Source organism: Colius striatus, chromosome 7 (genome assembly GCF_028858725.1).
Source record: "Colius striatus isolate bColStr4 chromosome 7, bColStr4.1.hap1, whole genome shotgun sequence".
Classification (NCBI taxonomy): domain Eukaryota; kingdom Metazoa; phylum Chordata; class Aves; order Coliiformes; family Coliidae; genus Colius; species Colius striatus.
This window is the reverse complement of record NC_084765.1, coordinates 10,691,929-10,708,145: the sequence shown is the minus strand read 5'-3', so window position 1 is coordinate 10,708,145 and position 16,217 is coordinate 10,691,929. Positions and strand designations below refer to the sequence as shown.

At 34.7% G+C, this 16,217-nt stretch overlaps 1 protein-coding gene across 7 annotated transcripts in view; it reads right to left on the bottom strand.

Moving 5' to 3' along the window:
• Positions 1-16,154, bottom strand: part of IRAG1 (inositol 1,4,5-triphosphate receptor associated 1) — a 67,690-nt gene extending 51,536 nt beyond the window's left edge. For 4 of the 7 annotated variants that reach the window (XM_061999811.1, XM_061999809.1, XM_061999817.1 and 1 more), the window contains exons 1-2: positions 15,703-15,776; positions 6,527-6,647 (exon numbers count right to left, since the gene is read on the bottom strand). The gene's annotated coding sequence lies outside the window, so the exon portion shown is untranslated. The other 3 variants (XM_061999810.1, XM_061999813.1, XM_061999814.1) reach the window with 3 other exon arrangements.
• Positions 16,155-16,217: the final 63 nt, after the last annotated feature.

Sequence of the window (16,217 nt, the reverse complement as noted above, 5' to 3'; positions counted from 1 at the left end):
GAAGTGAGGAAGGGGTAAAAGCAGCAGAGTCACTCATAGAAGAGACTTTAAAAGATAAACAGGACATATCAGAGTCAAGATTTGCAATGGAAATACAAGATGCCACTCCAGATGTTGTGTGTCCTTCAGAGCACACTATTTCTATGGTAAGAACAAGTGAATACTTGCCTTTTGGTCATCTCAATTTACAACCAGCAGCATAGCTCAAGCTGCTAATGCCTGAAGTTGTATGACACACCCCTGGTCCTTTGTAGCTGCTAGAAGTTTGATAGCTTCTGCCAGAGGAACAAAGTGACAATGTGAGGCAGGAGCAACATTCACATCTTGATATTGAGCTACATCTACCAGAACTCATCTTTCTTAGCCTGTTTCCTAGTGCTTTACCAGCTATGAAAGAATTCAATATTGCGGTTGTCATTACTACCTTAAGAAATTGTTATGTGTATCTAATTATGCTCATTTAGTAACTTTATATATTAATCAGATAAAAGGGTATTCTTCATTTGCCTACTAATAAACAATTTGTGTGCAATAAGTCTATATAATTGGAAATTTGTTGTCTTACCATTTTTTTTTGTTATTTCCTTATACTGAATAAACTAAAAAAAAGTTATATTAAAGTAATGGAATGTGGCTACTTTATTTTAAATTCAAAGCAGGTGTAAAAAGTTAAAGAATTGTAAAGATTCAATGACTAATATATTATAAAATTAAAAGTACAAAACAGGCAAAATATTTCAAAAATGTATCTTCAAAGAATCCATCGTACGTCATTGTAATTTTCAAAATACCAAAGAATTACACAGGTAAAACTAATTTAAAATAGAAATGTTTCAAAAGCTATATTATTAATCAAAGCTTTGGGGTGTTAGAATGCCTCTGAATAACGTTGGCAAATGCCGAGACAAAAAGCTGCTCTTAAACCACCTGAGGTAGTAGAGGGCAAATAAAAATCCTTAAAGAGACTAAAGCAAACAGTGTAAGTTCACTGTATCTAAACATCTCCTTCAATACTTTGATGTAGATCTTGAAGTGCTTTGCTATTCTGCCAAAACAAAACAAATCTCTTTGTTTGAAGACTGATTGCTTTATAATTTTATTATCACTTAAGGCTTTTATCTGAATTCCTAACTTTAAGATAGTAACTGTCCTACATAAGAAATGTATGCAATATTTTATTACTAAATAGATGCCGATATGAGAGTGAAAAATTAACACAGGACTTTACAACATTCCAAACTTCGTTTTTTTCATTACATTTCTTTACAGAAGCCAAGAAGTATTTTAATACAGGCGATATGTATTTTCAAAGAGATGTTTTCACAAGGTTCCCTACCAAACATCGTAAGGAAGCTCTTCTCTCACAGGACTAGAGGGAAAGGCCTCTTGTAATTTAAGGAATAAAGGGTAGACAGTACAGTTCTGCCTTTCTGCTGCAGAGATTACACTCCCACAGGGACTGTGTTCAACGTAGTCATGAAGAATCTGGAAAAGAGGCTGTGTACAGCTGATTAAAGATGTGACAGGATAAACAGATCTAAAGCCAGCCAAGGCAGTTTATAGGATACTGAGCACCTGAATGATAAAAGAGCAGGTGAAATACATTGCTGAAAAATGCAAATCAATGCACACAGGGAAAAATAACCACAAAATATACTTAACTAAAACAGAGCCTGCTGTTATGTTTTACCATCAGGAAAAAAGATAGTAACTTTGGATAGTTCTCTGAAAATAGCATTCAGCAGCATCCAAAAAGGCAAAAATGTTAAGATTTTAGGAAACTGGGAAAGAAATGAGAACAATATAGATTATGAGCATATTATGCCTAAATCTGCAAAACAGTTCTAGCCAAATCTAAAAAAATAAGATAAATACAAGGGGTACATAGCTGTATGAAGAAAACTCCATTTGACTGCAATACTATTTAATAGAAGGCACAGGTGCACACCAGTATAGAATCATCTTTCCCTCTTCTTTTCCTAAGAAGATTAAGAAGTCAAGCCTGGCATGAAAGTTTATAAACCCCTTGATTGCAGAGGATTATTGCTGCTCTTTATGAGTTTTTTTCCACCTTATTGTCTTAGCCTACAAGTTTCTTCCTTTGCCATCCGCTTACCTATCACATATATTCAGTCACACAGTGCTGCTTAAACTCATACTCACATGTGGCTGAGTCAGAAAAAACATGTAAATAATCTCTTCTCAAATCAGCAGTACAAACTGAGGGAGTATTTTAAGATGCCCTTGCAACTCCTACAGGATCTACACTAGTAGACCTCAAAGGAATAAATCAAACTTTCTGAGACAGAGAGAAGGGATACTTGCAGCCTCTAATTAATATGGTCCAGATGCAATGGATGGCCTTCCTCCCTGAGCTATTCAAAATAATGATTTTATAACTATAAAAATGATTTCACATGGGAAGTAATAGTTCCCTTGTATACTCAGTAAGCTGAAACTATAATAAAAACTCCACAATGAGATGCTTTAACAATGAAGAAATACTACATACCATTATAACTTTTCATGTGCTATTGCTAGATTCTACAGCATAGGCTAGCTGTACAAAGACAACTAACAGCTCCTGTACAAGATCAGCTAATCATGTAGAATTGGCTTGGACAGGAATACACTCTTCCAGTTCACTGCTCTTCAACTGAGGCAGGTTAAACACAGCTTGACATATCTTTATGGCACACAAAGTATAAATATCTCAGTAGTGAGAATTTGTCCCACAAATCAGTAGCACTTACATAATACTGATAAATGAGCTAAGACTGAGCTTGTTGACCTTTTTTCCAAATGCATTCTCAAAATAGAAATTGCAAATTAATATCTGAGAATATGATGGCACTACCTTATTAAAAATTATTTGGTTCCATTACAGTTTTGACATAGTTCCTCTTTAAAAGAAATTTCCTTATGAATAACTCAATTTTTACACATCAGTAAAGCAACAGATGTATTATAAGGGAAATATATTTCAGTCATCTTGTGTAATTGATTACATAGTCAGTTTTATAGGTATGCCTTTTTTTATTTAAAAGATTTTATTCCAGTTCTTATCTTTGGCCCAGGAAGAAATTGTTATGAAATATCAGTTACCATCTTATATATTCCAAGTTCAAAGCTTCTGTGATACAATCACAATGCCTTAGTATCAAGCATTTAAAATTGAATATTTTCTTGCAATTAAAAAGGATCAGGATTGAGAACTTTATCTAAATAACATACATCTACAAACATTTCCTACAAAGCAGGAGCAAAATATAACTTGTTTATTTTACTACTAGCATGACAATTTCTTCAAAGAAAAAGGAGTTTGTAATTTTTTCTTGCTTTGACACATAAAAACTGCTTTACAGAACTTTTCAAAAGATAAAGAGTGTTTTCAACATCCAAAAGTTAAATTCTCATCTCAGTATCCTTCCTTCTACCCCATAAAGCAATCATGTTTGAAGTTTTGCTTTGAAATTGTGTTTTGGAAACCATTATGAAATTTCCTCTGGTTTACCTCTATCTCTTTTATCAATTCAATTAAACTGAAAACTAGATTTACATTATTGCCATTACAGGTCTCAGTGTTGAGGTAAAGAAAGCAAAATTTGATAAGCTGAGGACACGATTTTTTTTTTTTTTCCTTACAGACAAGGTAGATATTTGCTTTACTTGTCAACTGAAAATGCTGTTTTCCTTCAAAGATCCATGTATTTGGATATGGCTGGAGACATTTGCTAAATTCTGATCAAAGTTTTCTTACAAATGTTTCTAGCAAAATCAGTCATGCCAAATTTGATCTTCTCTGTGAGAAAAGGAGCAAAAGAAGAAAAAGAGCCCAAATCTATTTTATTCTCTACATTATCTACAGTAAAAGAGTAATTAGAATATGAAATTACTTCAATAGATTGAGAGGCACAAGAATATGTATAAAGGGGATCTTCAACAGAGATTCACTTTAGCCTAAGGGCCATTTGTCTCCCTAAGTTTTCTGCTTGATTGGTTAGGTTGGCTTTTTGTTTATTTTTAAGTCAACTTAAGTTCCTGCACAGAAATGATGAATTTATGCTCTCTGAATTGCACTCTGGAGGAACCACTCTCTTCTCAGATGACTACAGGGGAAGCCCAGGGAAATAAACTTCACTAGGCTAAAATGATCCTTTTTAATTTAATGTCCTTTTCTAAAGTGACTTCAGATTATTTTCCAAAAATAATTTTTCCTTTACTTCTTCTTTATAATACAAAATAACTGACTATGAACAGGTAATACTTGCCAAGCAAGTTTAACAAGCAAGATCTATAATGTCTATCTATATATGGAAAAAAAATTAAATCTATCTAAAGATAAATTAATGCTACTGATACTGTGTGATCTGTGTAGATAAAATGATGTCAAATTGTGTTCAACATGTTTCTAAGGCATGTAAAGATTTTTTCCAACACAAACTTTTTTGTTGTTGTTAATGTTTCCTAGTTAGAACAATGTTTATTTTAATTTCCATGGTGCTTAATGGCAACCCACAAATTCATTTTCTAAGTGTTCCCTCCAAGTGTTTTGTTTTTAACCCTCTTGAAGGAAAAAAAGTATATTTCTACAGAACAAAGAGGATAAAGGTACTAACTGAACACACCATATTTGTGTTTTTGTTAAAGGAAATATTTAAATTTAAAGCCAGATCCAGCTATGAATTTTTTTCCAAAATTTCCATTATCCAGATAACTCAGAAAATATTTTCTGAACAAAAGATTCTGGAAGATAAACAAACAAGGCAACAACAATACTTTTCAAAACAGTTCATTTGCCAACCTGAGTAAATGGTACCACACTTTTCTATCACATAGGTAAAATTAAAAACCACTTAAACTCTAAATGTATGTTAAGCATGCTTTTGAACTAAGTTGAAGCAAAATGGAAATTTCAACCACATAGCTTTTTAAAATTACAACAGATACCTTAACTAAACATTATACTGCAGAGCTTCATGAGTATTCAATGACAGAGAAACCAATTACACAATATTAGTGCTTTTGATAGTAAAAATTACATTTTCTTCCTCGATTTTGTAGCAGGATGGAAAAATCAAATTTTATTTAGTTTACTCTGTCTTCATTTATATTTATGAAACTATACCAAGGTAAAGATCAGGCATTAGTAAGTAACATAACTTTTCTAAGTCATTTACTCTGAAAAGGTACACAGAAATTATTTTCTCAATTGACTTTCACAAAGCTACACAGTAGCAACCATTACTATGAGGAGTTAATATTCCTTTGGGAAGTCTGTATATTGAAAACATTCTGAATGTGCTTTACACTGGTAAATTCCTCAGTCTTTGTAACTGAGTGGAACAGTGAAATGTCACCAATTTAAATCATTATTTCACAGCATCAATGCAACAGAAAATACTAGAACCATGTGTTTAAGAAAGCAAGGGATGCAACAGTTCAGTTCTGAACTATCCAAGAGATCTGGCTCTTCACTGTACATTTTCACTGTATAATGGCACACCTTTCACTATATCCTGCAAGTATTTTGGCAAACCTGAGTTTTTGTGGGTTTTGTTTATTTGGGTTTTTTTTTTTTGAAAGATTTATTGAAGAACCTTGGAACATTCAAAATACTAGTAACATAATTTTCCAAGCTTTTTCAAATGAGCACTTGCTTATATAGCTAAGATTTACCAAGAAAAACTGATCATTCCCCAACACACTTAAGCAAAACCAATCACTGTATCTTACCCCTTCACCTGAACTGTTTAATGGGTGCTCATTTGTCTAATACTGATCCAGATTAGGTCCTAAATATTAAGTTTACTATAGTAAAACTCATAACGTTGTCTAATAGTAGCTATCATTCTTCTGGACTTCTGAACTCAGTCTCATTTTTGTCACATACCTAAACCATATTGCATGTTCAGTTAGCAAGAATGCACAGTTACATACTGATTTTTACGACATAAATTCCATCCCTGAACTTCCACGCATCGAGGTGAAGCACTAAACTCAGTGGGAATTTGTTTAATAGTTATGGACAGAAGTATAGCTCTTGGATATTATTTAGGCAATCTAACAATGATTTTTATCTTCTAGTTCATTAACTTCAGCTTCTTATCTGGAATGTAGAGGATTAACATTTTCACAGACATTAAGCTATCCCTGTTGGCCTCAATAGAAGAACGTACACAGAAATCGGTGTTAGATAAATACTTTCTTAGTGCTCCATAACTTCACATCTATAACTTTTGTACCATTTTTAATGAACATATTTAAAGAATATTTTAAAAAATAGTTTATGAAGCAGCATTTACTTGAAAAAATAGCAAATGGTCAACATACATGCTAATCAACCAAAAAAAAATGGCTGCTGTGTTTTTGAAAAATGTCAGAACAAGTAACTAACCAATGTAACTCTTATATGCACAAGACTCTTGTTAACTTCACTGGATGAGACCCATAAATATGAAATTAGCCCAGCTGTTTCAAATAACAGAATTAAAATTTAAAATGCAACCAGAAAAGTAGACATTACCTATTGGAGGACTTTAAGGTCTGGAACTGTCATGGTCAGAATAGTGCCCTGTAGCACAGGTGAAGAAAGGATATTGAAAGTTCATCAGGCTGTTTGTTGGAATGCTGTAGGCAGGAGCTTCCTGTTTTAAATATAAAACCCACAAATTTAATGTTATCTAGACAGAAAAGGGTTTTTTTGTTTGTTTGTTTAAGTAAAACAAACAAGTTCTTCCAAAATGATTAAACAAAGAAAGAAAACAGGATGTTACCACAGGTTAATTTCTTTCAAATAACCATAGAATAACTAATCACTGACAGAAACTAAAATCACTGACTAACAGAAATAAAGTACATAGTCAGTTTGCTTAAAAACAAAAGAGATCTTATTCTGTCATTTTTTACTGAAGCTAATTTCAATAAAAAAGGCCTCTAGAAATGTCTAAAGTGAGCTTAAGGAAGTCAGGGGGTGGGGGTTATATTTAACAGGATCACCAAATCTCCTTGGTTTTGTGAGCCTCTGGCTAGTGTTGGTGATTTTTCCAATCTTATTTAAAGATTAAAAGAAAAAAAATCTGTGATTAAAAGGGTACCTAAAGGAGCAGGTACAAGTGTCTGTGATGTGTAACTCCTGCAGTTTTGTCAGCCTTGCTGCTTGCATACTGACGTCACAAGTGCACAAAGGGAACCATTAATGGAGAAACTACTTCAGATGCAAGGAAATTTTCTGGGAGCAGATTCCTAAGCCTCAGTTGTCTTCTTCCAGTGACCAAAAAGCAGTTGAAGGCTGCTGTCTTTGGATATTTATTTACTCTCCCTGGCTGAGCTTCAAAACATCTGTTGCATAAGTAAAGTCTAATTAGAGTGGCTGCCTCTACCCAGGCAGATGACATTTACTTGCCATGGGAAGAACCTGTCCACTGACAACATTCCCATGAACCTGACTGACATGCCTGAAGAGCAAACTGAGTAGAGTCTGTAGTGACTGCACATCCCTTCAGGCACTGCAGTTTTTATGGAAAAATCTACAAAATAGATGCGGGTCTGCAATCTAACAGTGCTCTGCACTGCTTTGGACGGAACACAAACGTATGGACTGCCATCATCTATTAGAACTTGGTGTTGAAATCACAGGAGAGTTATCAGCATGTAGCTTTCATGATGTTTCACACACATTTACTAAAGTTTTTCAAAAGTTCAGACATCAGTGCACAACAGGTTTTGTAACCTACGTCTCTCTACATCAAGAAACAAGTTGTTTCTAAGCAGCTGAGCTAACAAAACCTGTTCTTTGGTTATTTTATTTTTGTACCTTTTGTATCTTATCTTCCACATAATAAGCTCACTTGTCTCCTAGTCTCCTGCCAGTCTGGAGGGACAAGAGACAGCATTTGCAGTGCCTGGTTTTAAGCTTCACACATGCCAGGTTGCCAGATGGCAGATCAAACAGTATCAATTATAACTTCAGCTCACAGCAGAGTCTTTCCCCTTTTGCGGCACTAAGCTGGGTCTCTCCTGTCTTACCACACCACTGATTTTCACTTGTAGGAATGTAGTACTTTTGAGATCCTCTCTTGCCAAATTCAACATGTTGGACAAGTTCAAAGGCTACTGGGAGGGAATGAAGGGAGGGCAGGGAAGAAGGGGGAAGGATAGTTGGCTGACAATCAGAGTAACAGGCTAAGTTGTATTCCAAGGAAAATACAACCAGAAATAGATTTTTTGAAAGAATAAGTCCATAACTGACACTTAAAGAAGTCTAGTGGACAATATATAATGAGAAATGTCTCTCTACCAATAGCCATAGAATTCTTTTTTCCTTGGAAAAAAAGCTTATGGAGCCATGCTGCCTGTTCAACTCTCTTGTCTCCTTTCAACTGCAACAACTTTTGAAGCTGGTGATCAGTTTCAACCCAAGCTGACGCAGGTATCTGGCAGTTTGCATTTCCAGGGCAGATGTAAGTTCAGAGGTACAGCATCCAAAACAGTAACTATACAGAACAGTGTTGAAATACAGAATAAAGTGATGTTGCAACAATTTTGGTGAGGGTGCTATACATACAAGATCCGGTTCTAGGGACAATCAGGTTTCTGTATTTGAAGTGTTCGACAATTTCTTGAAACATAAAAGCAACAGTTCATAAGTTTCACAGATTTCCTCCTCCTGTTGTCTTTTCTCCCTCCCCAATTACATTATTCATATAATCACATATTTTCAACAGTAAGAAGTACAATATTATAAATTATATAATAGATATGCTAATTTTACAGGCACACTATGTGTAACCACAGAAGCATCTCCCAAGCTTGATATAAAATCATATCATTTTATATATTACGTATTAAAAATCGTATATAAGATATAATTATATAAAATATATTTTTCATTATAAGAAAAATCATAAACTATTATCAATAAATATTTATGCATCTAAAATCTGGACTCCTCTGTAAGAATTGTTAGGAAGCCAAATAAAAACAGACAGTTCCATTGACATTTTTGTTTAATAAGGTGGCTGTCCAGTACCCCATATAGAATTTGGGAAAGACACGTGCTTTCATGCATATAGAAGTTTATGCAGCTATAAAGTTACAAAATGTCAAATTTCTTAACAGGTAAAACCAAAATTTAAATATTGAAAATAAATCCCAAAGATGATAAAATTAATTCACATTCATAATGTAATGAGTTCCAAATACATCTATTTTGTAGCAGAAGTGAGAGAGGTGCTACTACCTACGTATGTTGGAACTAATCTATGTAGGATCTCTTTAATTTGAGAAAAACTATAAGGCACATGCATGACAGTGATTTACTCAGACTTTTTACAAGAATAAAGTAGCCCAAATTTACTTAGAAGTGTTAGAGGATTTAGGAGTGCCCTCAAACTAGAGTTCCATAGTGCCTTTAAGAATAATTTCATGCGTATGTTTACCAGCATAATGACCCTTGAACACGAGCATTAATCACTATATATCAGCTGAAACAAAAATGAAAAATATGTATTTTTAACAATGATACATTCTTGATATTAGACCTCTCGGTTGGAGTTCAAAGTATACATTAAGGACAATGCTTGAAATAATTATGTGACTCTTGTGGACTACCATATCCAAACTGAACAGCATATTGTCACATAGTTCAAGACAATTTCCTTTGAATGTTGAGGATTCTTCAAACAATTACAAATAAAGAGAACAGAACAGTTATATTGCTTTCAAACAAAGTTTATGTTTCATAAGTCTTTTCTTCCTTAACTTACTCTTCAGTAGAAGCAATAACAAGGCATAGAAATGCCTGAAATAACAATTCAGTTCCATAACTGAACTTATAGCTGCCAAAATAACATGCCTTGTTTTATTTGCTATGTTTTATGAAGGAAATTGAATTTCCTGCTCACTTCAAGAAGCAACTGGGTGTACAAGGCTTTGAGCCCCAGAAAGATGCTAAGGATTCCATTAGCTACTATTTCATCTCTTTTCTTTTGATAGTAGGGTTCCCATAGCTGCCTTAGGAGCAAGAGCATTTCAGACTGACAATTGTAATGTAACAGAGAGGAAATCTACACATCCTGATGCTCTCTGTATGCCAATTTTCATACTTGATATCATTGGACTGAAGAAGTTTAGAGAAAAGTCAACATTTTCAGCAACTTCTCCTGAAGACAAATGGAAAGTTGCTCCAAGTCTTAACTCTGTCATACAAGTCAAAAAGAAGCAACTGACCTAAGTAAGGACTGTCTATTTTGACATAGACACTTTGGGATTTATAGTTAGGCCCCATTTTATTCCCAGTATAGGGCACCTGGAACTATATGGCAACTGTGCCCTCTAATATACTGAGCATCTTTGTCATATTCTCAGTCCCAGAAAGGGCGAGCAATGCACTATGGCAATTCGTACATCATTTTTTTATATTTTTATTGCTATAGCAACTGAATGCACGCATTTAAACATAGCAACAGACTTTTTATAGCACTTTCTTGGATGTCAAAATGGCACACTGGTTTATTTTCTAAGCAAATACTTAGAAGATAAGTACATATGATGATTGTACAGTACCCACCTTCAAAAGGAAGAAAATGTCACAAACTGAATCATATAAGCAGACAGATAACTGTAAGGCTTATTGTGAGTTTAAAGGATTTTGTTCTGAGAAGGCATATCATCAGCTACTTCCTGAGAACAAGATCAGGTGAAAAACTTGATTTGTGTCTATTTTTAAAAGGATATGCGAGAAATTTACAAGGTCCTGCTCTGAAGGGAAAGACTTTCCCTCACCTCTGATCTTTACCAATTAAGCAACAGAAAAAAGGGAAACGATCTTCATACTAAGTGGGGGCAGATTCTTCGGAGGGATCAAAATCCACTGAGAGACTCTTAGTTCACACACTCAGGCAAAACTTCACACATTCCAAATGCAGTGGTAGTGATTTACAAGAAGTGAAGAGTTTGATCTGCGATGTGGTTCAAGGAAATACAATTCACCATTTTCTTCATAAGAAAGGCTACTTTTCTCTGGTACAGTATTTTTCTCTGAGTCCTTTAAATTCTGTATCATTGCTACAAGCGATGAGCAAAAAACACCACTTGGTGCTTAATGTAATTTCCGAACACATTCCTAGACATGGAAATATGAAGCAGCAACAGGATAGATTTCTTGAGATATCTTTAGGTATTTTTCACCTTGCTGTTATGGTTATATATCAGCTTTGTATAGAGTGGAATGGTTGATGTTTGCCATTTTGCCACCTAAAAACATTCAAAATCTGTTCATAGGAAATGTCAACAACTTTAAAAAAAAAAAATAATCCAACAGGAAACATCAAGAACTTCCTACAAGGGTACAAGGTTGTTAATATTCAATTAACACAACAAAGAAGTGTTTTGGAAATGACTTTTTTTTTTTTTTTTTAAACGCAGGAATGGTTTCAAACAGGTCCCAAAAGATAAAAATAGAATTTGTGGGACATATTCTAAAACCTTGACATATAAAATTCATTCTCCCTCTCCCTCACAGATATTTTCACTTAATTCAAGGAATAATTACAGAGCATTTTTCAATTCTCAGAGTCTTGCTTTAAGATATTTGGGAATTCTGATACATCTGTGTGGTCTTCTACAGTCTGCTCCACTGATTACTGCACTTCCTAAAACCAGCTTTTAGAGCAATGATGACAGTTACACCTACCAAAGAATACGAATGATATTTTATGTGCAGTTTATTAACTGCAACAGCTCTCAGGAAAGTCAGGATGATAGGCGCAACTACACTTGTATAGGGAACTAAGCACAATATTTAGATTTGCTTCCAAGATTTTTCGCATCTGAGGTGATATGCAGAACATCAACTTGACTTAGCCCTTCCTCCTGGAGCAAACTCCACCCTCCATTGTGACAAGGTTCCTAATTATATCATGCTATTTTCATCACACCAGAGGTCAGTCACAGTCATTCAGTATTTTAAAAGAAAAATATGGGAAATTCAATGGCTGAAATTGTGAAACATGTGCTTTTTAAACAGTGTAAAATTACTTCCCTTCCTCTCCACAAGCTCTACTTCAACTTACAGTTAGACACTTTAATTTTTCTGTTCAGCAGTTAGAGCACATTTCAGCACAACTTTGGAAATTTTAACAGGAAATGTTAAGTAGAGTATATAAAGCATGGTATGTTGCTAACTGCACACATACACTCAATTGTAAAAAGGCCTTTTCAGAGACATTTTAGAGAAACCAGGGGAACACTGGAAAATGAAATAGTGGATTTTTCTTTCCAAAATTTCCAAATAGATCTCATGCTATGGAATATATCCTTTGTTAGTACATCCTTTTAAGTCCAAAATGAGATCAGTGAAATCAGAGATCATTGCTCATACTGAAATTCTCCTAGATTTTCAGATTCTAACATTGCCCTTACCTTTGTGATATCTGCTAAGAGTCTGATCAGACACCACTGCAAACATTGCAGATCATTTCAAAAGCAAATGTTCAGAGCCAAATACCCCATATATAACTTAGCTGTTACAAAACATTCTCCAGGATTATGTAAACAGCAGTAATTTTACTCTGAAGACAAGCTTCTAGCCCAAAGCAATTACTGTACTTAACTCTGCAGCGCAGAAGATCTAACATGTACCAACTTCCAGGATGCAAAACTTTACACCAGGTAAGAAAAAACATTCAACTGCTAGATAAAATGCTTCCCTCCATGACCACCATCCTGTTTGTTACATCAAGTTTTCAGTTCCTTTGTGGAAATTTGAGTAACTAGCCCAATAGACTAGCCCACTAGACCCCAGTTTACAGTCATGAGACAGCAGCTCTATGTGGACAATCAGTACAGGAAGTGTGTGTGCATATAAATTAATGGACATTACAGTGATTAGAAATTGTAACTTTGAACTGATAAAACACAATGGAGTCTGCTTTTCGAGAGCTTTGGATTTAGACAGAGTTGAGTAGAGTAGTAGTAAAGGGATGGTAGAAACATAAATTAAAAAAAAATACATCTACTCACTGAAAAGGATTAAATCCAGGGATGCTATCAGAACCCAGGCTCTCCAACAAAACCTGAAGCTGCAAGCCCACTTGCTCTAAGTATCAAATCCCTCTCTCCTTTTCACAATTCTTAGGACCTACTTTCCAGAATGGGAAAATGAGTTATTATTTCAAAGTGCTACTGTAAGTCACACAGTTAGTTCTCCATAACATACACATGTACAAAAGGAATAACTCATGTCTTCAGTCACTAGTTTATAAGCTTACAAAGATCCATCACCCACTTAGATTTCCTGTCTGTCAATGATACTGAGATTCAAAACATCTTTGACCCACTTTTCAAAGGAAGTACAAGTGGAGAACACACCACAAGGAAATTCTTCCATTTAGTTTACAGGAAAGCTGCAGGTTGGGACAGAAAAGAGTTCTCTCTCTGCACACAAACCCCCCAGATCTTTAAATAGCCCACAAGACCTTGAAACAGTATGGATTTTCTTTCCCCTTCCACTCACAAGCCATTTGATGCTTCTTTTTCCCCCACACGTAAACACTTCTTTAAGAATGTCAAATAGCTGAGGCAAGAGAATTCCAGGACATGTAAGGAACATACACATATGGCCTTTAAATGAGAAGCTTTCAATCTGTTTCTTCTCCGTACCAGCTCCCTATACCTCAGTTGCCATAATCTGTCTTAGCCAGCTTTTCAAAAAGTGATTTGATACCATAATATGAGTAAAAGTTGTCAGAAAGCAGACTGATCCAAAGGATCACGGATGAAGCTGGTGCTGGAGATTAAGTCTAGATGCTAAATAATTCTTAACTTTCACTGCTTTGGTCCCAGATAAATAGGACTAAAGTTATTAAAATCCCTGGGTACTTTATCATAGGGCTGATGTTAACACCCAGTTTTCACTATGTACAAATTAAATTACCCTTATTGTCATCATAACATCTTTACTACAGATAAATTTACACGTAGGCACAGTATTATATATTGTAAGTTACAAAATAAAAAAAAAGGACTGCACGGAATAAGAACAACAGTTGCAGAAATGCTACAAGATATCATATGTTAGAAATATATGATTCATGTGTGAAGGAGTTACAACACAGATTAGTTACTCCAGTCTATACACAGAGTTAAAAACAGTAAAAATGAAGCGCCTTCTAAATACCACATGAAGTTGCACATCTTTGCACAAGTAAAAGTGGTACAGAAAACATCCCAAGTAAAGTAACACAAGCAAGACCAGCAAATCAGAACAAGGGTCTTTGGAGGCTAGAAAGTACAAGAAAATTAAAAGAATATTAAAAAAGCAAGGACTCTCTAGTATTCACCATTTAATATATTGGACTGTTTCTTAATGTCCACTGTTAGTTCTAATAAATTGAGATTTCTATGGGTTACATCATTAGATTATTAACCTCCAAGTTTGGTATAATTGTTGATTTGGAATATAGCTGCTGCTTTAAAACATGACGGTCAGCTCTGATATTAACCTAAAAGTACCGAAGTGTTCACTAATGGTAGTCCAGAGAAAAACAAAAGGAAAATTAATTTCAAGCTTTGCAAATGGCTCTGAAATGTTTTAACAATTAAGATTCATTTATCACATTCCCCTGAAGCTGGATGAAGTGAACTTTCATTAAAGTATACACAACACCATACCAAATATAAACGCAGTAACTGTTCACTTGCAAGAACACTGTCTATGCTCAGAACTCTAAATTCACCCAGGCTTTGCATAGCATAAACTGAAAGCTACCATCTGATTATTCTGCAAAGAAGGAAAATCACTGCTGATTGTGATTTTCACCAGATGAAACTACGTTATATATTATTTGAAGACTCAACTCACTATCATAAATTGTTACTCATATGAGTTCATAACAGAACCCTGCATCTTCCATTTCAGCTATCATTTTCCTGTACTGACCTCATTCTTTCAAGTCATTTACATATTGCTGTCTAAAAAAAAAAAAGAGCAAAAAAGTATTTTAATTTGCCAAGAAAATAAAATACCCTTCAGTGCAGAGTACCTACCAAATAGCACAGATACTGCAGAGTGAAATATGAGTAAATGTAAATACTATGAGTCTTCATGCTAAAGCAAACATGCTTTAACATTTGAAGGTGGGAGTTTCTGTACAGCATTCTAATTAGACAGAACTTCATGGTATTAATTTACATTAAGTAAAATTAAAAACAGATAAAACCCAAACAGATATTTATAAAGAAATGGCTCTGCAAATGCCTTTTTAAAAGATAGGTTCCAGACACAAGTAGGTAATCCATCAAAATGAACAACTTTGGCACTGTTAAAAGCAAGGATGTAGGAAGGAAAGTCATACAGTTAAAAAAAGAAAGAAAAAACAAATCTCTTAAATATCTGTTTCCCTGTAACATGTATTGCTGCTATCTAGTACTCTCTAACAGCACAATACAGATAACAGTATCTGTGAATCAGGTTGCTTTGAATTACTGACTATGTACCTTTATTAATCAAGTCTCAGTATAATTAACACAGCTTTTTCTTTTTTGTTCCTGTATATGCCCAAACAGTACATAAGAAGAACTAGGTTTCCTTAACTACACCCACTTTTTAAGAAGCTAAAATCTGAAGAAGAGGTAGGATTTGAAGGGGGGTGGGGAGGACAGAAAGAACTAAGTACTCGGTATCACAACAAGGTACTGTACCTTTAAGGAGGAAATATGGTTCCGTTCTGTTTCACGGCTGAAAAAGAGCTTATCCTCAGTTATAGAGATTACTTACCTAAAACTTCAGTTATTCCTCTTTTTCCTCTCAGGCCAGCCTCTCTTCTACTCTTGGGAGCTTTTACCATTTAAGGTCAATGTTACATCTGGCTCTAGTAACTAAAGCTAGAGCAATTTTTAACTCGGAGATCCAACAGGCTGTCTAACATTAGAATGAGAGTTTAAATTTAAAGTAACTCTTCAGTCTCTTTCTTGCCTCAGAGAATTACAGAATAAAAGACTTTCCTATTCTAGCATAAGTACTCCACATACAACATAATGCAGACATCCCATTAGCATTCTTCAAGTTCACTGCATATAAGGCTCTACTTACTCATTTCTGATTAAAATAGGCAAGTAGGAAGAACAGATGAAATGGTTTACATCATGTTATGTTAACCCTTAGAATTTTCTCCTGAAACAGCTGCTACTGTTTTTCATTTCCCTCCACCTCCCTC